This window comes from Bufo gargarizans, chromosome 8 (genome assembly GCF_014858855.1).
Source record: "Bufo gargarizans isolate SCDJY-AF-19 chromosome 8, ASM1485885v1, whole genome shotgun sequence".
Taxonomy (NCBI): domain Eukaryota; kingdom Metazoa; phylum Chordata; class Amphibia; order Anura; family Bufonidae; genus Bufo; species Bufo gargarizans.
In genome coordinates, this window is record NC_058087.1 from 200,811,623 (window position 1) to 200,835,277 (window position 23,655).

The 23,655-nt window shown below is 46.2% G+C and overlaps 1 pseudogene; it reads left to right on the forward strand.

Moving 5' to 3' along the window:
- Positions 1 to 10,188, forward strand: part of LOC122945575 — a 58,402-nt pseudogene extending 48,214 nt beyond the window's left edge.
- Positions 10,189 to 23,655: the final 13,467 nt, after the last annotated feature.

A 23,655-nucleotide genomic window follows, 5' to 3' on the forward strand; every position in this document is an offset into this window, starting at 1 on the left:
TTAGCCAAAAAACAACCACACCATTGAGGGTTAAATGCACTTGGTGACAGGCGCAGCTTGCCCCTGATTTAGTATATGGCCAAAAAATGAACAGACTATTGCTGGTTAAATGCACTTGGTGTGACAGCTTCACCCTGATGTAGGCTTTAGCCAAAAAACAACCACACCATTGAGGGTTAAATGCACTTGGTGACAGGCGCAGCTTGCCCCTGATTTTGTATATGGCCAAAAAATGAACAGACTATTGCTGGTTAAATGCACTTGGTGTGACAGCTTCACCCTGATGTAGGCTTTAGCCAAAAAACAACCACACCATTGAGGGTTAAATGCACTTGGTCGCAGCTTGTGCTGGCGCACCACAAGACACAAAATGGCCGCCGATCACCCCAGAAAAATGTGACTGACAAACGGTCTGTGCAGCCTAAAAACAGTGAGCAATTGAGGATCAGCAGCTCAATGATCCACAGCTGCAGATCGATCAGTTAATCAAGTCCTTTGGAGGAGTTAATCTGCCTAATCTCGCCCTACTGTCGCAGCCGCAACCTCTCCCTACGCTAATAAGAGCAGAGTGACGGGCGGCGCTATGTGACTCCAGCTTAAATAGAGGCTGGGTCACATGGTGCTCTGGCCAATCACAGCCATGCCAATAGTAGGCATGGCTGTGATGGCCTCTTGGGGCAAGTAGTATGACGCTTGTTGATTGGCTGCTTTGCAGCCTTTCAAAAAGCGCCAAGAAAGCGTCACAAAAGCGCGAAGAAAGCGACGAACACCGAACCCGAACCCGGACTTTTACGAAAATGTCCGGGTTCGGGTCCGTGTCACGGACACCCCAAAATTCGGTACAAACCCGAACTATACAGTTCGAGTTCGCTCATCCCTACCTACAAGTAGAGTTGAGCGAACACCTGGATGTTCGGGTTCGAGAAGTTCGGCCGAACATCCCGGAAATGTTCGGGTTCGGGATCCGAACCCGATCCGAACTTCGTCCCGAACCCGAACCCCATTGAAGTCAATGGGGACCCGAACTTTTCGGCACTAAAACAGCTGTAAAACAGCCCAGGAAAGGGCTAGAGGGCTGCAAAAGGCAGCAACATGTAGGTAAATCCCCTGCAAACAAATGTGGATAGGGAAATGAATTAAAAATAAAAATTAAATAAATAAAAATTAACCAAAATCAATTGGAGAGAGGTTCCATAGCAGAGAATCTGGCTTCCCGTCACCCACCACTGGAACAGTCCATTCTCAGATATTTAGGCCCCGGCACCCAGGCAGAGGAGAGAGGTCCCGTAACAGACAATCTGGCTTCATGTCAGCAGAGAATCAGTCTTCATGTCATAGCAGAGAATCAGGCTTCACGTCACCCACCACTGTAAGAGTCCATTTTTATAAATTTAGGCCCAGCACCCAGGCAGAGGAGAGAGGTCCCGTAACAGAGGATCTGGCTTCATGTCAGCAGAGAATTAGTCTGCATGTCATAGCAGAGAATGAGGCTTCACGTCAGCCACCACTGCAACAGTCCATTGTCATAAATTTAGGCCCAGCACCCAGGCAGAGGAGAGAGGTCCCGTAACAGAGGATCTGGCTTCATGTCGGCAGAGAATCAGTCTGCATGTCATAGCAGAGAATCAGGCTTCACGTCAGCCACCACTGCAACAGTCCATTGTCATAAATTTAGGCCCAGCACCCAGGCAGAGGAGAGAGGTCCCGTAACAGACAATCTGGCTTCATGTCAGCAGAGAATTAGTCTGCATGTCATAGCAGAGAATGAGGCTTCACGTCAGCCACCACTGCAACAGTCCATTGGCATATATTTAGGCCCAGCACACAGGCAGAGCAGAGAGGTCCCGTAACAGAGAATCTGGCTTCATGTCAGCAGAGAATCAGTCTGCATGTCATAGCAGAGAATGAGGCTTCACGTCAGCCACCACTGCAACAGTCCATTGGCATATATTTAGGCCCAGCACACAGGCAGAGCAGAGAGGTCCCGTAACAGAGAATCTGGCTTCATGTCAGCAGAGAATCAGTCTGCATGTCATAGCAGAGAATGAGGCTTCACGTCAGCCACCACTGCAACAGTCCATTGGCATATATTTAGGCCTAGCACACAGGCAGAGGAGAGAGGTCCCGTAACAGACAATCTGGCTTCATGTCAGCAGAGAATCAGTCTGCATGTCATAGCAGAGAATGAGGCTTCACGTCACCCACCACTGCAACAGTCCATTGGCATATATTTAGGCCTAGCACACAGGCAGAGCAGAGAGGTCCCGTAACAGAGAATCTGGCTTCATGTACAGCAGAGAATCAGTCTGCATGTCATAGCAGAGAATGAGGCTTCACGTCAGCCACCACTGCAACAGTCCATTGGCATATATTTAGGCCCAGCACCCAGGCAGAGGAGAGAGGTCCCGTAACAGAGAATCTGGCTTCATGTCAGCAGAGAATCAGTCTGCATGTCATAGCAGAGAATCAGGCTTCACGTCAGCCACCACTGCAACAGTCCATTGGCATATATTTAGGCCTAGCACACAGGCAGAGGAGAGAGGTCCCGTAACAGACAATCTGGCTTCATGTCAGCAGAGAATCAGTCTGCATGTCATAGCAGAGAATCAGGCTTCACGTCAGCCACCACTGCAACAGTCCATTGTCATAAATTTAGGCCCAGCACCCAGGCAGAGGAGAGAGGTCCCGTAACAGACAATCTGGCTTCATGTCAGCAGAGAATCAGTCTGCATGTCATAGCAGAGAATCAGGCTTCACGTCAGCCCAACATTGGCAACAGTCCATTGGCATATATTTAGGCCTAGCACACAGGCAGAGGAGAGGTTCATTCAACTTTGGGTAGCCTCGCAATATAATGGTAAAATGAAAATAAAAATAGGATTGAATGAGGAAGTGCCCTGGAGTCCAATAATATATGGTTATGGGGAGGTAGTTAATGTCTAATCTGGACAAGGGACGGACAGGTCCTGTGGGATCCATGCCTGGTTCATTTTTATGAACGTCAGCTTGTCCACATTGGCTGTAGACAGGCGGCTGCTGTTTGTCTGTAATGACGCCCCCTGCCGTGCTGAATACACGTTCAGACAAAACGCTGGCTGCCGGGCAGGCCAGCACCTCCAAGGCATAAAAGGCTAGCTCTGGCCACGTGGACAATTTAGAGACCCAGAAGTTGAATGGGGCCGAACCATCAGTCAGTACGTGGAGGGGTGTGCACACGTACTGTTCCACCATGTTAGTGAAATGTTGCCTCCTGCTAACACGTTGCGTATCAGGTGGTGGTGCAGTTAGCTGTGGCGTGTTGACAAAAGTTTTCCACATCTCTGCCATGCTAACCCTGCCCTCAGAGGAGCTGGCCGTGACACAGCTGCCTTGGCGACCTCTTGCTCCTCCTCTGCCTTGGCCTTGGGCTTCCACTTGTTCCCCTGTGACATTTGGGAATGCTCTCAGTAGCGCGTCTACCAACGTGCGCTTGTACTCGCGCATCTTCCTATCACGCTCCAGTGCAGGAAGTAAGGTGGGCACATTGTCTTTGTAGCGTGGATCCAGCAGGGTGGCAACCCAGTAGTCCGCACAGGTTAAAATGTGGGCAACTCTGCTGTCGTTGCGCAGGCACTGCAGCATGTAGTCGCTCATGTGTGCCAGGCTGCCCAGGGGTAAGGACAAGCTGTCCTCTGTGGGAGGCGTATCGTCATCGTCCTGCCTTTCCCCCCAGCCACGCACCAGTGATGGACCCGAGCTGCGTTGGGTGCCACCCCGCTGTGACCATGCTTCATCCTCATCCTCCTCCACCTCCTCCTCATCCTCGTCCTCCTCGTCCTCCAGTAGTGGGCCCTGGCTGGCCACATTTGTACCTGGCCTCTGCTGTTGCCAAAAACCTCCCTCTGAGTCACTTCGAAGAGACTGGCCTGAAAGTGCTAAAAATGACCCCTCTTCCTCCTCCTCCTCCTCCTCCTCCTGGGCCACCTCCTCTTCCATCATCGCCCTAAGTGTTTTCTCAAGGAGACATAGAAGTGGTATTGTAACGCTGATAACGGTGTCATCGCCACTGGCCATGTTGGTGGAGTACTCGAAACAGCGCAACAGGGCACACAGGTCTCGCATGGAGGCCCAGTCATTGGTGGTGAAGTGGTGCTGTTCTGTAGTGCGACTGACCCGTGCGTGCTGCAGCTGAAACTCCACTATGGCCTGCTGCTGCTCGCACAGTCTGTCCAGCATGTGCAAGGTGGAGTTCCACCTGGTGGGCACGTCGCATATGAGGCGGTGAGCGGGAAGGCCGAAGTTACGCTGTAGCGCAGACAGGCGAGCAGCAGCAGGATGTGAACGCCGGAAGCGCGAACAGACGGCCCGCACTTTATGCAGCAGCTCTGACATGTCGGGGTAGTTGTGAATGAACTTCTGCACCACCAAATTCAGCACATGCGCCAAGCAAGGGATGTGCGTCAAATTGGCTAGTCCCAGAGCTGCAACGAGATTTCGCCCATTATCACACACCACCAGGCCGGGCTTGAGGCTCACCGGCAGCAACCACTCGTCGGTCTGTTGTTCAATACCCCGCCACAACTCCTGTGCGGTGTGGGGCCTGTCCCCCAAACATATGAGTTTCAGAATGGCCTGCTGACGTTTACCCCGGGCTGTGCTGAAGTTGGTGGTGAAGGTGTGTGGCTGACTGGATGAGCAGGTGGAAGAAGAGGAGGAGGAAGCCGAGAAGGAGGAGGTGGCAACAGGAGGCAAAGAATGTTGCCCTGCGATCCTTGGCGGCGGAAGGACGTGCGCCAAACAGCTCTCCGCCTGGGGCCCAGCTGCCACTACATTTACCCAGTGTGCAGTTAGGGAGATATAGCGTCCCTGGCCGTGCTTACTGGTCCACGTATCTGTGGTTAGGTGGACCTTGCTACAGATGGCGTTGCGCAGTGCACACTTGATTTTATCGGATACTTGGTTGTGCAGGGAAGGCACGGCTCTCTTGGAGAAGTAGTGGCGGCTGGGAACAACATACTGTGGGACAGCAAGCGACATGAGCTGTTTGAAGCTGTCTGTGTCCACCAGCCTAAATGACAGCATTTCATAGGCCAGTAGTTTAGAAATGCTGGCATTCAGGGCCAGGGATCGAGGGTGGCTAGGTGGGAATTTACGCTTTCTATCAAATGTTTGTGAGATGGAGAGCTGAACGCTGGCGTGTGACATGGTTGAGACGCTTGGTGACGGAGGTGGTGGTGGTGGTGTTGGTGGTACATCCCCTGTTTGCTGGGCGGCAGGTGCCAACGTTCCTCCAGAGGCGGAGGAAGAGGCCGAGGCGGCAGCAGCAGAAGAGGCCGAGGCGGCAGCAGCAGAAGAGGTAGCAGGGGGAGCCTGAGTGACTTCCTTGGTTTTAAGGTGTTTACTCCACTGCAGTTCATGCTTTGCATGCAGGTGCCTGGTCATGCAGGTTGTGCTCAGGTTCAGAACGTTAATGCCTCGCTTCAGGCTCTGATGGCACAGCGTGCAAACCACTCGGGTCTTGTCGTCAGCACATTGTTTGAAGAAGTGCCATGCCAGGGAACTCCTTGAAGCTGCCTTTGGGGTGCTCGGTCCCAGATGGCGGCGGTCAGTAGCAGGCGGAGTCTCTTGGCGGCGGGTGTTCTGCTTTTGCCCACTGCTCCCTCTTTTGCTACGCTGTTGGCTCGGTCTCACCACTGCCTCTTCCTCCGAACTGTGAAAGTCAGTGGCACGACCTTCATTCCATGTGGGGTCTAGGACCTCATCGTCCCCTGCATCGTCTTCCACCCAGTCTTGATCCCTGACCTCCTGTTCAGTCTGCACACTGCAGAAAGACGCAGCAGTTGGCACCTGTGTTTCGTCATCATCAGAGACATGCTGAGGTGGTATTCCCATGTCCTCATCATCAGGAAACATAAGTGGTTGTGCGTCAGTGCATTCTATGTCTTTCACCGCTGGGGAAGGGCTAGGTGGATGCCCTTGGGAAACCCTGCCAGCGGAGTCTTCAAACAGCATAAGAGACTGCTGCATAACTTGAGGCTGAGACAGTTTCCCTGGTATGCATGGGGGTGATGTGACAGACTGATGGGGTTGGTTTTCAGGCGCCATCTGTGCGCTTTCTGCAGAAGACTGGGTGGGAGATAATGTGAACGTGCTGGATCCACTGTCGGCCACCCAATTGACTAATGCCTGTACCTGCTCAGGCCTTACCATCCTTAGAACGGCATTGGGCCCCACCATATATCGCTGTAAATTCTGGCGGCTACTGGGACCTGAGGTAGTTGGTACACTAGGACGTGTGGATGTGGCAGAACGGCCACGTCCTCTCCCAGCACCAGAGGGTCCACTAACACCACCACGACCATGTCCACGTCCGCGTCCCTTACTAGATGTTTTTCTCATTGTTATGGTTCACCACAACAACAAATATATTATTTGGCCCAATGTATTGTATTCAAATTCAGCGGGATATAAATTTGAGGCCTAGTATTTAGGCGCTGGGTGACCGGTATGGATTTAGTGACAGAATTAGACTTGGAAATACACAGTAGCGGGTGTGTGAAGTTATTCTGAATGACCCAATGTGCACCTTGAATATTATATACCCTTTTAGGGATAGATTTCAAATAGCTCTGATACAGCAGAAACCACTAAATTATGAAATTGCTAAATTGGGAATTGTATTTCAACCCAGAACAAGAAATGTGCTTTGACGGACACTAAATAACTTTCCCAGCCACAACAGGACAGCGTTAACGAGAGATTTAGCAGGATATAAATTTGAGGCCTAGTATTTAGGCGCTGGGTGACAGGTATGGGTTTAGTGACAGAATTAGACTTGGAAATACACAGTAGCGGGTGTGTGTGAAGTTATTCTGAATGACCCAATGTGCACCTTGAATATGATCTACCCTTTTAGGGATAGATTTCAAATAGCTCTGATATAGCAGGAACCACTAAATTATGAAATTGCTAAATTGGGAATTGTACTTCAACCCAGAACAAAAAATGTGCTTTGACGGACACTAAATAACTTTCCCAGCCACAACAGGACAGCGGTAACGAGAGATTTAGCGAGATATAAATTTGAGGCCTAGTATTTAGGCGCTGGGTGACCGGTATGGGTTTAGTGACAGAATTAGACTGGGATATGGCCAAAAAATAACCACACTATTGCTGGTTAAATGCACTTGGTGACGGGCGCAGCTTGCCCCTGATTTAGTATATGGCCAAAAAATGAACAGACTATTGCTGGTTAAATGCACTTGGTGTGACAGCTTGGCGCACCACACTACTGAGGGTTAAATGCACTTGGTGACGGGCGCAGCTTGCCCCTGATGTAGTATATGGCCAAAAAATGAACAGACTATTGCTGGTTAAATGCACTTGGTGTGACAGCTTCACCCTGATGTAGGCTTTAGCCAAAAAACAACCACACCATTGAGGGTTAAATGCACTTGGTGACAGGCGCAGCTTGCCCCTGATTTAGTATATGGCCAAAAAAATGAACAGACTATTGCTGGTTAAATGCACTTGGTGTCACAGCTTCACCCTGATGTAGGCTTTAGCCAAAAAACAACCACACCATTGAGGGTTAAATGCACTTGGTCGCAGCTTGGATGCACTTGGTCGCAGCACCGCACAAGACACAAAATGGCCGCCGATCACCCCAGAAAAAAGTGACTGACAAACGGTCTTGGCAGCCTAAAAACAGTGAGTGAGCATTTGAATTTCAGCAGCTCAATGATGCACAGCTGCAGATCGATCGATTAATCAAGTGAAGTCCTTTGGAGGAGTTAATCACTGCCTAATCTCGCCCTACTGTCGCATCCGCAACCTCTCCCTACGCTAATCAGAGCAGAGTGACGGGCGGCGCTATGTGACTCCAGCTTAAATAGAGGCTGGGTCACATGGTGCTCTGGCCAATCACAGCCATGCCAATAGTAGGCATGGCTGTGACGGCCTCTTGGGGCAAGTAGTATGACGCTTGTTGATTGGCTGCTTTGCAGCCTTTCAAAAAGCGCCAAGAAAGCGTCACAAAAGCGCCAAGAAAGCGACGAACACCGAACCCGAACCCGGACTTTTACGAAAATGTCCGGGTTCGGGTCCGTGTCACGGACACCCCAAAATTCGGTACGAACCCGAACTATACAGTTCGAGTTCGCTCATCCCTACCTACAAGGGATGTACTGGGTCACCGAAAAGTATAATGTCATGGAAGATGCTCAAGGTGACACCAAACTTTATAGGCTTATAATTCCAGGCTGCATAACATACGGTACCTGTGATCGACAGAAAGAGAAAGGCAGGGGGGACACAGATTATGCCTTCCCTGCCTCTGATCTCAGAACTGATTGTAGCAGAGAAGACGTCACCGACTGTGAACTGTACAGTGAGGCCTGAGGAGGAGGTCATGGCGCCATGTGCTCCAGCTTCTTATATTGTATGTTTTCTTAGCTTTCAATGAGCTGAATAACTTTTCTTGGTTGTCCTATTAGTGATTTGCAGTTGTTAATGCCGGATTATAGCTAAGTGGGGAGCAGAGGTAGTACTTGCTCTCGTAATCTGGAGTCTGAGGGGTCCTAAAAGCTACAAAATAAGACCCTAGTATTATAAATGGGTAGATGGGCCCTGGTAAAGGTTTACACTGGGGCCCGTTTTAGATTTAATAAAAGTTTGTTGAGATACCGTAATATGCAAAACATACAGTAAATCACTGAACTTCTTCCCAAAAGTGAGTCTGCCTTCTCCAATGACCCTTCAGAAGGTGATGGCTCCACTGGTAGACCATGTACGATGTGACAAGATGTACCATGAGGGGACGTCAATCAGCGACAACACCAAGATTGTTCTAGACGACATGATCTCTGCCGGATCCAGGACAGGACAAGGAGACACCTGCAATGTGAGTGGTTTTATTCTATAAATAACCATAATCATTCTTGAGGGCCACACAATTATATTCTTGGCTTTAATTATCCTTATTTGACATTTTTTACTGCTAAGATGACCGAGCCGCTCCTCCATCACACACAGACCGCGCAATTTATAAAAAAAATAACACTAAAAAGTCCCTCACGTGTATTAGTTACGTGTTTTCAATAAGGAGACAAGAATAAGCCACTGCCAAACACTAATGTCCTTTCCATTTTTCCCCTGACATCTGCTGTTGGGGAGGATCGAGATACCCCTCAACACATTATGTAGTTCTCCACTCCCAGCAAAATCAGCATGCTGTTTCCACTTTCATGTAATGTGTAAAGGCCGCATGGAACATATTGGACTAGTTTTGAGACAAGTCCCATAAATAAGTCCTCTCATTTTCATCATCACCCCATAGCTTTATAAATACACAACTCATTTCTTGGAATCATCATCATCATGAACCAATGTAGTCTTTGGAGATGTTTCCAGAGATAGAAGCAGAAAAATAAATGGAGGAGCTTCACAATCCAACCTCTCCAGCTTCCAGGTTCTCTTCCAGTATTTTCATCCAGTATTTTTGTCCTCTATGGTCTCCTAGCAATTACTTAGATGCCTCCGAAGCTAACGAAGACCATGAGTGATTTCCAGCTCATTCTCTTTACTGGGATTTCTATAGTTGTTGAGTTACTGCATGAAAATGTAATTTGTGCATTTATGCTTCATCTCAGAGAGGTGGTCATCATTTTAGTGATAACTTTTTGTTATTGGGTCATAGTGATGACGTTCCACCATTACTAATGGGTGGTCAGCTGTGACACACTGTATGTTCTGTATGTCGGGTAAGAATATGAACAAACCTTGGAATCTCTTAATGATAACAAAATAATCAGTTAAACATATTATTCCACCCCTCCCCCTCCTCCATAGCAGTCAGTGGACCCTAATACACAAAGTCAAATAAATAGACTAGAATAATGAAATCATGCTGAATGCTTGAACTGTGAACCACTTGCCTTACAGGGAGACTCTGGAGGACCTCTGGTGTGTAAAGTTAGAGGAATCTGGTACCAAGTTGGAATTGCAAGCTGGGGAGCGAAATGTGCAACACGTCCTTCTGTATACACCCTTGTGACCTCATACCAGTCATGGATCCAGAATTACATCCCAGAGTTTACCTTCAGCTATCTGACAAACATTCCAGAGCCGAGTGCAAAATGTTCAGGGAATGTCATGATCCTATATTCTTCCTGGATGTTTCTCATGATGTTGATATTGAGCAACATGTAGCTTTTATCCGTAGTGAAGAACAATGGAGAAGACGAATCTAATGATTTCATTTAAATAATATGTCAGTCATTGTGATGGTTTTCTATTGGGGGAGGGGACAGCTGTAGATACAAGGTTGGGATGTCTTGTTTTACATGATTTGGTTTAGAGAGCTCAGTTTAGAGTCCTTGACAACATTTAGGCTGGCCAAAGAGTTGATAGCTAATCGATCATTTAATCTGGAGCAATCTGCCCGTGGTGGATGGGCAAGTCATTTCTATATAAATGGGCTGATTACTCCATACGATCCATTTAGTCTTTCTTTCCTCTTTTGTTCTTAATCTACAATTTCCACTAACACCGTTTCAAATTGATAAAATATAAAAAATTTCATTTTTCTGTTGGTGGTTTTGAGTAATCTAAAACTTTTCAAAGCAGGTCATTTTGTGCCACACATCATGGATATCTCGAACCAACAGGAAAGGTAAGGAAAGGGAGGACACATCTGCGCTTGGATGGATAAGTTATATAGAAGAAACCGCAGCACTCTCTTGTCTTCAATTCAATGGAATTTATTTCACCAGCAAAAAATGCGACGTTTCGACCGTAAAGGTCTTTCTCAAGCAACGTTGCTTGAGAAAGACCTTTACGGTCGAAACGTCACATTTTGTGCTGGTGAAATAACTTCCATTGAATTAAAGACAAGAGAGTGCTGCGGTTTCTTCTATATGACGCATCCAAGGGGGAACTTCTGACTGGCTCCCAACACGGCTGGCACCGCCACAAGATAAGACTTTATATTTTCGTTGTGCTGCTATACACATTTTTTCCTATGGATGGATAAGTTGTTATTACATGGTCATTGATTTTGTCTGACTTTTGGTGATTTGTTGTGCACTTTGAGATGTTCTTTAGTGGAGTTAGATTATATCAATGGTCAGAAGACAGGATGTTGAGGACAAGAGGGTCTTTAGGCTTTATGCATTGTGTTCTTTATGTTAGATCTTTATCTCGTCATCTAAAATCCAAAATAATAAATTTGCGATTGTCATCTGTTACATTGCGTGTTTATTTGTCTAAATTAAGAGGGAGCAGATAATTGTACAACAAGATTGGGTGTTTTTTCACCAAAGGACATTTGTCACAACTAGAGTTGAGCGAACACCTGGATGTTCGGGTTCGAGAAGTTCGGCCGAACATCCCGGAAATGTTCGGGTTCGGGATCCGAACCCGATCCGAACTTCGTCCCGAACCCGAACCCCATTGAAGTCAATGGGGACCCGAACTTTTCGGCACTAAAAAGGCTGTAAAACAGCCCAGGAAAGAGCTAGAGGGCTGCAAAAGGCAGCAACATGTAGGTAAATCCCCTGCAAACAAATGTGGATAGGGAAATGAATTAAAATAAAAATTAAATAAATAAAAATTAACCAAAATCAATTGGAGAGAGGTTCCATAGCAGAGAATCTGGCTTCCCGTCACCCACCACTGGAACAGTCCATTCTCAGATATTTAGGCCCCGGCACCCAGGCAGAGGAGAGAGGTCCCGTAACAGAGAATCTGTCTTCATGTCAGCAGAGAATTAGTCTGCATGTCATAGCAGAGAATCAGGCTTCACGTCAGCCACCACTGCAACAGTCCATTGGCATATATTTAGGCCCAGCACCCAGGCAGAGGAGAGAGGTCCCGTAACAGACAATCTGGCTTCATGTCAGCAGAGAATCAGTCTGCATGTCATAGCAGAGAATGAGGCTTCACGTCAGCCACCACTGCAACAGTCCATTGGCATATATTTAGGCCCAGCACACACACAGGCAGAGGAGAGAGGTCCCGTAACAGAGGATCTGGCTTCATGACAGCAGAGAATCAGTCTTCATATCATAGCAGAGAATCAGGCTTCACGTCACCCACCACTGTAAGAGTCAATTTTCATAAATTTAGGCCCAGAACCCAGGCAGAGGAGAAAGGTCCCGTAACAGACAATCTGGCTTCATGTCAGCAGAGAATCAGTCTTCATATCATAGCAGAGAATCAGGCTTCACGTCACCCACCACTGCAACAGTCCATTGGCATATATTTAGGCCTAGCACACAGGCAGAGCAGAGAGGTCCCGTAACAGACAATCTGGCTTCATGTCAGCAGAGAATCAGTCTGCATGTGATAGCAGAGAATGAGGCTTCACGTCAGCCACCACTGCAACAGTCCATTGGCATATATTTAGGCCCAGCACACACACAGGCAGAGGAGAGAGGTCCCGTAACAGAGGATCTGGCTTCATGTCAGCAGAGAATCAGTCTGCATGTCATAGCAGAGAATCAGGCTTCACGTCAGCCACCACTGCAACAGTCCATTGTCATAAATTTAGGCCCAGCACCCAGGCAGAGGAGAGAGGTCCCGTAACAGACAATCTGGCTTCATGTCAGCAGAGAATCAGTCTTCATATCATAGCAGAGAATCAGGCTTCACGTCACCCACCACTGTAAGAGTCAATTTTCATAAATTTAGGCCCAGAACCCAGGCAGAGGAGAAAGGTCCCGTAACAGACAATCTGGCTTCATGTCAGCAGAGAATCAGTCTTCATATCATAGCAGAGAATCAGGCTTCACGTCACCCACCACTGTAAGAGTCAATTTTCATAAATTTAGGCCCAGAACCCAGGCAGAGGAGAAAGGTCCCGTAACAGACAATCTGGCTTCATGTCAGCAGAGAATCAGTCTTCATATCATAGCAGAGAATCAGGCTTCACGTCACCCACCACTGTAAGAGTCAATTTTCATAAATTTAGGCCCAGAACCCAGGCAGAGGAGAAAGGTCCCGTAACAGACAATCTGGCTTCATGTCAGCAGAGAATCAGTCTTCATATCATAGCAGAGAATCAGGCTTCACGTCACCCACCACTGCAACAGTCCATTGGCATATATTTAGGCCTAGCACACAGGCAGAGCAGAGAGGTCCCGTAACAGACAATCTGGCTTCATGTCAGCAGAGAATCAGTCTGCATGTCATAGCAGAGAATCAGGCTTCACGTCAGCCACCACTGCAACAGTCCATTGTCATAAATTTAGGCCCAGCACCCAGGCAGAGGAGAGAGGTCCCGTAACAGAGGATCTGGCTTCATGTCAGCAGAGAATGAGTCTGCATGTCATAGCAGAGAATGAGGCTTCACGTCAGCCACCACTGCAACAGTCCATTGTCATAAATTTAGGCCCAGCACCCAGGCAGAGGAGAGAGGTCCCGTAAAAGAGGATCTGGCTTCATGTCAGCAGAGAATCAGTCTGCATGTCATAGCAGAGAATGAGGCTTCACGTCAGCCACCACTGCAACAGTCCATTGTCATAAATTTAGGCCCAGCACCCAGGCAGAGGAGAGAGGTCCCGTAACAGACAATCTGGCTTCATGTCAGCAGAGAATTAGTCTGCATGTCATAGCAGAGAATGAGGCTTCACGTCAGCCACCACTGCAACAGTCCATTGGCATATATTTAGGCCTAGCACACAGGCAGAGGAGAGAGGTCCCGTAACAGACAATCTGGCTTCATGTCAGCAGAGAATCAGTCTGCATGTCATAGCAGAGAATGAGGCTTCACGTCACCCACCACTGCAACAGTCCATTGGCATATATTTAGGCCTAGCACACAGGCAGAGCAGAGAGGTCCCGTAACAGACAATCTGGCTTCATGTCAGCAGAGAATCAGTCTGCATGTCATAGCAGAGAATCAGGCTTCATGTCAGCCACCACTGCAACAGTCCATTGGCATATATTTAGGCCTAGCACACAGGCAGAGGAGAGGTTCATTCAACTTTGGGTAGCATCGCAATATAATGGTAAAATGAAAATAAAAATAGGATTGAATGAGGAAGTGCCCTGGAGTCCAATAATATATGGTTATGGGGAGGTAGTTAATGTCTAATCTGCACAAGGGATGGACAGGTCCTGTGGGATCCATGCCTGGTTCATTTTTATGAACGTCAGCTTGTCCACATTGGCTGTAGACAGGCGGCTGCGTTTGTCTGTAATGACGCCCCCTGCCGTGCTGAATACACGTTCAGACAAAACGCTGGCTGCCGGGCAGGCCAGCACCTCCAAGGCATAAAAGGCTAGCTCTGGCCACGTGGACAATTTAGAGACCCAGAAGTTGAATGGGGCCGAACCATCAGTCAGTACGTGGAGGGGTGTGCACACGTACTGTTCCACCATGTTAGTGAAATGTTGCCTCCTGCTAACACGTTGCGTATCAGGTGGTGGTGCAGTTAGCTGTGGCGTGTTGACAAAAGTTTTCCACATCTCTGCCATGCTAACCCTGCCCTCAGAGGAGCTGGCCGTGACACAGCTGCCTTGGCGACCTCTTGCTCCTCCTCTGCCTTGGCCTTGGGCTTCCACTTGTTCCCCTGTGACATTTGGGAATGCTCTCAGTAGCGCGTCTACCAACGTGCGCTTGTACTCGCGCATCTTCCTATCACGCTCCAGTGCAGGAAGTAAGGTGGGCACATTGTCTTTGTAGCGTGGATCCAGCAGGGTGGCAACCCAGTAGTCCGCACCAGAGGGTCCACTAACACCACCACGACCATGTCCACGTCCGCGTCCCTTACTAGATGTTTTTCTCATTGTTATGGTTCACCACAACAACAAATATATTATTTGGCCCAATGTATTGTATTCAAATTCAGCGGGATATAAATTTGAGGCCTAGTATTTAGGCGCTGGGTGACCGGTATGGATTTAGTGACAGAATTAGACTTGGAAATGCACAGAAGCGTGTGTGTGAAGTTATTCTGAATGACCCTATGTGCACCTTCAATATGATCTACCCTTTTAGGGATAGATTTCAAATAGCTCTGATATAGCAGAAACCACTAAATTATGAAATTGCTAAATTGGGAATTGTATTTCAACCCAGAACAAAAAATGTGCTTTGACGGACACTAAATAACTTTCCCAGCCACAACAGGACAGCGGTAACGAGAGATTTAGCGGGATATAAATTTGAGGCCTAGTATTTAGGCGCTGGGTGACAGGTATGGGTTTAGTGACAGAATTAGATTTGGAAATGCACAGTAGCGGGTGTGTGAAGTTATTCTGAATGACCCTATGTGCACCTTGAATATTATATACCCTTTTAGGGATAGATTTCAAATAGCTCTGATATAGCAGAAACCACTAAATTATGAAATTGCTAAATTGGGAATTGTATTTCAACCCAGAACAAGAAATGTGCTTGAACGGACACTAAATAACTCGCCCAGCTACAGCACTAAGGACAGATTTAGCGGGATATAAATTTGAGGCCTAGTATTTAGGCGCTGGGTGACAGGTATGGGTTTAGTGCCAGAATTAGACTTGGAAATACACAGTAGCGGGTGTGTGTGAAGTTATTCTGAATGACCCAATGTGCACCTTGAATATTATATACCCTTTTAGGGATAGATTTCAAATAGCTCTGATATAGCAGAAACCACTAAATTATGAAATTGCTAAATTGGGAATTGTATTTCAACCCAGAACAAGAAATGTGCTTGAACGGACACTAAATAACTCGCCCAGCTACAGCACTAAGGACAGATTTAGCGGGATATAAATTTGAGGCCTAGTATTTAGGCGCTGGGTGACAGGTATGGGTTTAGTGCCAGAATTAGACTTGGAAATACACAGTAGCGGGTGTGTGTGAAGTTATTCTGAATGACCCAATGTGCACCTTGAATATTATATACCCTTTTAGGGATAGATTTCAAATAGCTCTGATATAGCAGAAACCACTAAATTATGAAATTGCTAAATTGGGAATTGTATTTCAACCCAGAACAAGAAATGTGCTTGAACGGACACTAAATAACTCGCCCAGCTACAGCACTAAGGACAGATTTAGCGGGATATAAATTTGAGGCCTAGTATTTAGGCGCTGGGTGACAGGTATGGGTTTAGTGCCAGAATTAGACTTGGAAATACACAGTAGCGGATGTGTGTGAAGTTATTCTGAATGACCCAATGTGCACCTTGAATATTATATACCCTTTTAGGGATAGATTTCAAATAGCTCTGATATAGCAGAAACCACTAAATTATGAAATTGCTAAATTGGGAATTGTACTTCAACCCAGAACAAAAAATGTGCTTTGACGGACACTAAATAACTTTCCCAGCTACAACAGGACAGCGGTAACGAGAGATTTAGCAGGATATAAATTTGAGGCCTAGTATTTAGGCGCTGGGTGACAGGTATGGGTTTAGTGACAGAATTAGACTTGGAAATACACAGTAGCGGGTGTGTGTGAAGTTATTCTGAATGACCCTATGTGCACCTTCAATATGATCTACCCTTTTAGGGATAGATTTCAAATAGCTCTGATATAGCAGAAACCACTAAATTATGAAATTGCTAAATTGGGAATTGTACTTCAACCCAGAACAAAAAATGTGCTTTGACGGACACTAAATAACTTTCCCAGCTACAACAGGACAGCGGTAACGAGAGATTTAGCAGGATATAAATTTGAGGCCTAGTATTTAGGCGCTGGGTGACAGGTATGGGTTTAGTGACAGAATTAGACTTGGAAATACACAGTAGCGGGTGTGTGTGAAGTTATTCTGAATGACCCAATGTGCACCTTGAATATTATATACCCTTTTAGGGATAGATTTCAAATAGCTCTGATATAGCAGAAACCACTAAATTATGAAATTGCTAAATTGGGAATTGTACTTCAACCCAGAACAAAAAATGTGCTTTGACGGACACTAAATAACTTTCCCAGCTACAACAGGACAGCGGTAACGAGAGATTTAGCGGGATATAAATTTGAGGCCTAGTATTTAGGCGCTGGGTGACCGGTATGGATTTAGTGACAGAATTAGACTGGGATATGGCCAAAAAATAACCACACTATTGCTGGTTAAATGCACTTGGTGACGGGCGCAGCTTGCCCCTGATGTAGTATATGGCCAAAAAATGAACAGACTATTGCTGGTTAAATGCACTTGGTGTCACAGCTTGACCAACCACACTACTGAGGGTTAAATGCACTTGGTGACGGGCGCAGCTTGCCCCTGATGTAGTATATGGCCAAAAAATAAACAGACTATTGCTGGTTAAATGCACTTGGTGTGACAGCTTCACCCTGATGTAGGCTTTAGCCAGAAAACAACCACACCATTGAGGGTTAAATGCACTTGGTGACAGGCGCAGCTTGCCCCTGATTTAGTATATGGCCAAAAAATGAACAGACTATTGCTGGTTAAATGCACTTGGTGTGACAGCTTCACCCTGATGTAGGCTTTAGCCAAAAAACAACCACACCATTGAGGGTTAAATGCACTTGGTGACAGGCGCAGCTTGCCCCTGATTTTGTATATGGCCAAAAAATGAACAGACTATTGCTGGTTAAATGCACTTGGTGTGACAGCTTCACCCTGATGTAGGCTTTAGCCAAAAAACAACCACACCATTGAGGGTTAAATGCACTTGGTCGCAGCTTGTGCTGGCGCACCACAAGACACAAAATGGCCGCCGATCACCCCAGAAAAATGTGACTGACAAACGGTCTGGGCAGCCTAAAAACAGTGAGTGAGCATTTGAGTATCAGCAGCTCAATGATGCACAGCTGCAGATCGATCGATTAATCAAGTGAAGTCCTTTGGAGGAGTTAATCTGCCTAATCTCGCCCTACTGTCGCATCCGCAACCTCTCCCTACGCTAATCAGAGCAGAGTGACGGGCGGCGCTATGTGACTCCAGCTTAAATAGAGGCTGGGTCACATGGTGCTCTGGCCAATCACAGCCATGCCAATAGTAGGCATGGCTGTGATGGCCTCTTGGGGCAAGTAGTATGACGCTTGTTGATTGGCTGCTTTGCAGCCTTTCAAAAAGCGCCAAGAAAGCGTCACAAAAGCGCGAAGAAAGCGACGAACACCGAACCCGAACCCGGACTTTTACGAAAATGTCCGGGTTCGGGTCCGTGTCACGGACACCCCAAAATTCGGTACGAACCCGAACTATACAGTTCGAGTTCGCTCATCCCTAGATACAACCTAAAGAAAGATATTGTCACATTGAGTCACATTGACCTCTCTTGAGTCCCTATCTGTGGGTTCTTCTGGTGAAGGTGGAGATTTCATTCTGCTAAAGAAGAAATTAACATTGTGGTTCATGAGGTGCACCTTATGTATCTTGACGTGTATTCCTCCACATGTACATTGTTTATGGACTGAGCTTGGTCACCCTAAGTGCCTCATAAATGTCTCCTCCACATTCAGTAGCAGACACATAAAGATGGTGCTCGGAACATAAATAAATCTGTCTACCCATCTCCATATTTATAGCATTACTATTATCATGTGCCTCCAGTTGGTTTTGATGCCTAGTTTTTTTAAAACTTTATAGCTGTCTTCACTCGTCTTGTCACTCCATATATTATATACCTTTATATTTTACAGTCTCCTCCACTGTATGTGGCCAATACAGGAAGGATTCTTTTGACAATTGGATTGTGGGAACCAACCTGCCCTGTCATAGTGATGAGGTTTTATTGACACATATGAGAGCTGCACAGGTGGGATAATAAGTAGTGTTGATCGAGATCGGGCCGAACACATCGGGATTTTCGACCCAGCACCTGAGTATAATGGAAGCCAATGGGAGAACCCGAGCATTAAACCAGGCACCGCCTGCTCTGAAGAGGGGAGGGTGTCTGGTTCATAGGAAAAGGTCAGAAATTGATGGAAACACCACCAAAATGGGGAGGATGTCAGGATGCAACTTCTACTTGCAGGTCGCTGCTGGGAACGATGTTGTCCACTTTTACACACTGACAATAATACGCACAAAACCAGAAAAAAATAATCAGTTTTAGATGAAAAATTGTTAGGAAACAACTTTCCTGTATATTTACTTGTATAAAAAAGGGCAAGCGCTGCCAAAAATGACAAGGAAGTGACACTCCGATACAACCTGTATATCACATAAAGGAGGGCCTCATTCACATTGTGGTACAATTGTTCAGGTAGTGGGACTCCTACACTCATAAAGCCTATACACTAAGTGAAAGGGCTGCCAAAAATTACAAGGAACCGGCACTCCGATACACCCTTTATTACACATAAAAGAGGGCATCATACACAGCCATGAAAAATTATGATTGACGGCCTGCTGGTGACCCTCAAAAACATTAGGAGCGAGGGCCTGCTGATCTGACCATCTAAAACCTTAGGGGCGAGGGCCTGCTGCCGCATTGGTGACTCTAGATAACCTCTGGGCGATTGCATGATCCATTTGGATGTCTGCCCTATCGACTTTCAATGTTGTTTTGTGCGCCTACCATGGTGAGTACGGGTAACGAGGAATCAGGGTTCGATGCCGGAGACGGAGCCTCAGACAGGGCTACCACATCCAAGGGAGGTCAATGGCTGAAATCTGATTGGCTGTTGTTGCCTTGCCCCTTTTTTTTTCTAATTGTAAACCACGCAGAGAAGGTGGGTCAAGTTATTAAAGCACAAACGTCCAAGGAAGGCAGCAGGCGCGCGGCAATTACCCACTCCCGACTCGGGGAGGTAGTGACGATAAATAACAGTACAGCACTCCTAAGCGGCCCTGTTATTGGAATGAGTACATTATATGTAAGGGCCTGCAGTTTGAGCTGACCCTGTAAAAAATTATATGCGAGGGAATTATATGCGACAAATAAGCATGCTGATATGATGGAAGAGGAGGAGGAGGATGAGAAAAGGAAGATTTAACCATATACCCTCTTTTGTGGTGGAAGGGGTGCAGGGAATACCGTGTATACAGTGCATTATAAACAACACATGTAAAGTGCCTTTATGTTCATCCGCTTTCCTCTGGTGGAGTCGAGAAGTCTGGGGCAATCCAGGCCTTCTTCATTTTTATAAGAGTCAGGCCTCATGCACACAACCGTTGTGTGCATCCGTGGCCGTTGTTCCGTTTTCCGTGATTTTCTGCGGACCCATGGGTCCATGATCCGTGTTACCTGTCCTATTTTTTTGACGGACAACGGTTCACGGACCCATTCAAGTCAATGGGTCCGTGAAAAAACACGGATGCACACAAGATTGTCATCCGCATCAGTGATCCGTGGCCGTAGGCTACTTTCACACAGACGGATCCGAAGATCCGTCTGCATAAAAGCTTTTTCAGATCTAAGTTTTCACTTCATGGAAACTCAGATCCGACAGTATATTCTAACACAGAGGCGTTTCCATAGTGATGGGACGCTTCTAGTTAGAATATACTACAAACTGTGTACATGACTGCCCCCTGCTGCCTGGCAGCCCCCGATCTCTTACAGGGGGCCGTGATCAGCTCAATTAACCCCTCAGGTGCCGCACTTGAGGGGTTAATTGTGCGTATCATAGCCCCCTGTAAGAGATCAGGTGCTGCCAGGCAGCAGGGGGCAGTCATGTACACAGTTTGTAGTATATTCTAACTAGAAGCGTCCCATCACTATGGAAACGCCTCTGTGTTAGAATATACTGTCGGATCTGAGTTTCCATGAAGTGAAAACTTAGATCTGAAAAAGCTTTTATGCAGACGGATCTTCGGATCCGTCTGTGTGAAAGTAGCCTACGGCCACGGATCACTGATGCGGATGACAATCTTGTGTGCATCCGTGTATACATATCCCACTTCATCTATACATTCAGTGATTTTTGTTTCCAGTGATGGCTAGCTTCTTGACCGGACCTGTCAACCCTTATTGAAGCGTCACAGGTCAGATGTTGACCTAGACGAGGGCCTGTCACATTCCAGTAATCTTAAAACACTTTTTCAGGATTTTTATGTTGGCTATAAGAATAACATTAAGTCGTGGTGGGAGATTCAGTCATTTGAGAACTATATTAAAGCCAGAATTGTACCTAAAGGACTAAGAATTCCACTGATTCCTGCAGCACGCTCGCAAACACTTACTGAAAGCTCACTTAATCTGAGGACACTTCTCCTATCTGAGGAGAAACAGACTTTTTAAAAACATCTAAATCATTGAATGAACTCATTGATACTAACTTAAAGTATAAAACTGATTTGGAATTCTCTACACGCAAAATACATCTGCAGACATCAGTTGAGAAATTTCAGTCATCTATTAAGGAACGAAAACATAAACAATTTAGGAAGGATTTGTTGGGATTTAAGGAGAAAAGGGCATACTTACAACTTACTGAGAAGAAAAAATCTACCTCAGATACAGAGACATCCTCCTCTGAACCTGAGGCCTCTGATACTGAATATACAGCAGCTAATAAATATAAATCTAGGCGGGGTCGAGGAGGTCGTCCTAGAGGTCGAGCGGGCAGATGGGATCCACAAAACATAGAAGGGGCCAGGAACCAATAGTCCTCACAATCCTATCAGCAATCTGGATCGTCTGGGGTTTTTTTGGAATCAGGGGGACCCACCCCCTATCACCTAAGGGACCGCCCTCAAACCAAGTAAATGCAACATATACTCCGACAGAACATGGTCAGATTATTAATTTAACAGATAGATCATTAAGTAGGGATAAAATCCGTTTATTGTGCAATGGTATTTCATTTGTTCCCACCACTAGATACAACTCATTTAATTGGGTTAAGGACTTAAACTTTTTTTTGCCGTAGACTCAGATGGCATAAATTCTTTGTCAATAATGATCTCAAAGAGAGCCTAGAGTTAGGGTTATCATTGGAAGATCTCCCTGGACCTAGACTCCTTGCTGATTTACTAAAGGAAGGTGAACGAGGTCAGGGAGTGGGTCCTTTCACTGATTTAAAACCCAAAACTACTAAATGTCCTCCCCCCAAGATACAAATAATATCAATCTATTTCTCCATTTGGTTACTAGGGAATTGGAAAGAATTGAGTCCGCCAATGGCGAACTTGAATCTAACCTCACTAAATCTGAAATGCAGGCTTTGACGACCTTGGAACGAGATGACAGCATTATTGTCAAGCCATCAGATAAAGAAGGTAATCTAGTCATCCTTAACCACTCACAGTATCACGGGATATGTAATAACATATTGAAAGATACATCTTCTTATATCCAGTTGTCACGAGATCCCACCCCTGTATTCCAGCTTAGATTAGAAAAGATTCTTATCACAGCACTGGATGCCCAACTTATATCTCAGGAAGAAATGAAATGCATGTTTAATAACAAACCCAAGATACCCATGTTCTACGCACTACCCAATATCCACAAGGGACTAACCCCATTGAAAGGACATCCTATAGTAGCGAGAATTGACTCTCTATCCCATAGGGTAGGCATATACATTGATAAAGTACTGAGAGATTTTGTTGTGGCTCTTTCCTCTTATATCAGGGATACCATGGATCTACTCAACAGATTAGAAGGCCTGGTGGTAGACACTAACATCTTTCTTGCCTCTATAGATGTTGAGGCCTTAGATAGTAATATTCCCCATGACATAGGACTTGCAGCAGTTTAGCATTTCTTGAAATCACGTGATACTCATTGTATACCACATAATGATTTTGTGATCAATATCCTTGATTTTGTCCTGAGACATAATTATTTTTTGTTTGGCCCCAAGTTCTTCCACCAGATCAGGGGTACTACAATAAGTAGTGCCTGTGCGCCTACCTATGCAAATTTATTCCTGGGCTGGTGGGAGGACACCATGGTGTTCGCTGATAATATGTGGTGGACCCCTTATATCGCCTTCTGGGGCCGCTTCATAGATGACATTTTTGTCCTATGGAGTGGCTCCAGAGGGGCCTTTCAGGAATTTATGTTGACCCTTAATACCCACAATATAGGGATGCATTTTACATACAAGCTCAATGATGACCATATATCCTTTTTAGATCTGGACATTAGGGTGCAGGATGATGTCATTCACAAACAGACATAGAAAACTGACAGCCACGAATAGTCTCCTTCGTTGGGAAAGCCACCACCCCACCAGCTTAAGTCGAGGTATACCGAAGGGAAAATACTTACGCATTCGTAGAAACCTACGTAACAGATTTACACAGAGGGGTTATCCACAGCAGGTTCTATCAGAGGCTTTTAATTGTGCCTTGCACAAGGATAGATCTAAACTCTTGGTCCCACAGTTAGTCAATAAGGATGACGAGAAAAAATTACCGTTACGTATTATAGGGACCTTTGACAATAAGAGTAGGAAGGTGAGCAGTATCCTTAATAGATACTGGGATATTCTCAAATTGGATCCCGACTATCCCGCACTCTCCTTTAGAAGATGTAGATCTCTAAAAGATCGCCTTGTGCACAGCCACTACTCACCCCTAAACAGCAGGGCACTTGGCTTGAAAGAAAGATCTGTGGTATATTTAGATGTAGCGGCTGTATAGCAGGTCCGTTTATTGACACCACTAAGAAATTCTTGAGCATTGCCACACATAAATAATTTGATATTTGGGATTTTGCAAACTGTAAAGCATCAGGTGTGGTATATCTATGCAGCTGCACGTGTCCCCCGACATCACAGGAACTACGCAGGAGCGTTGGGGAACATC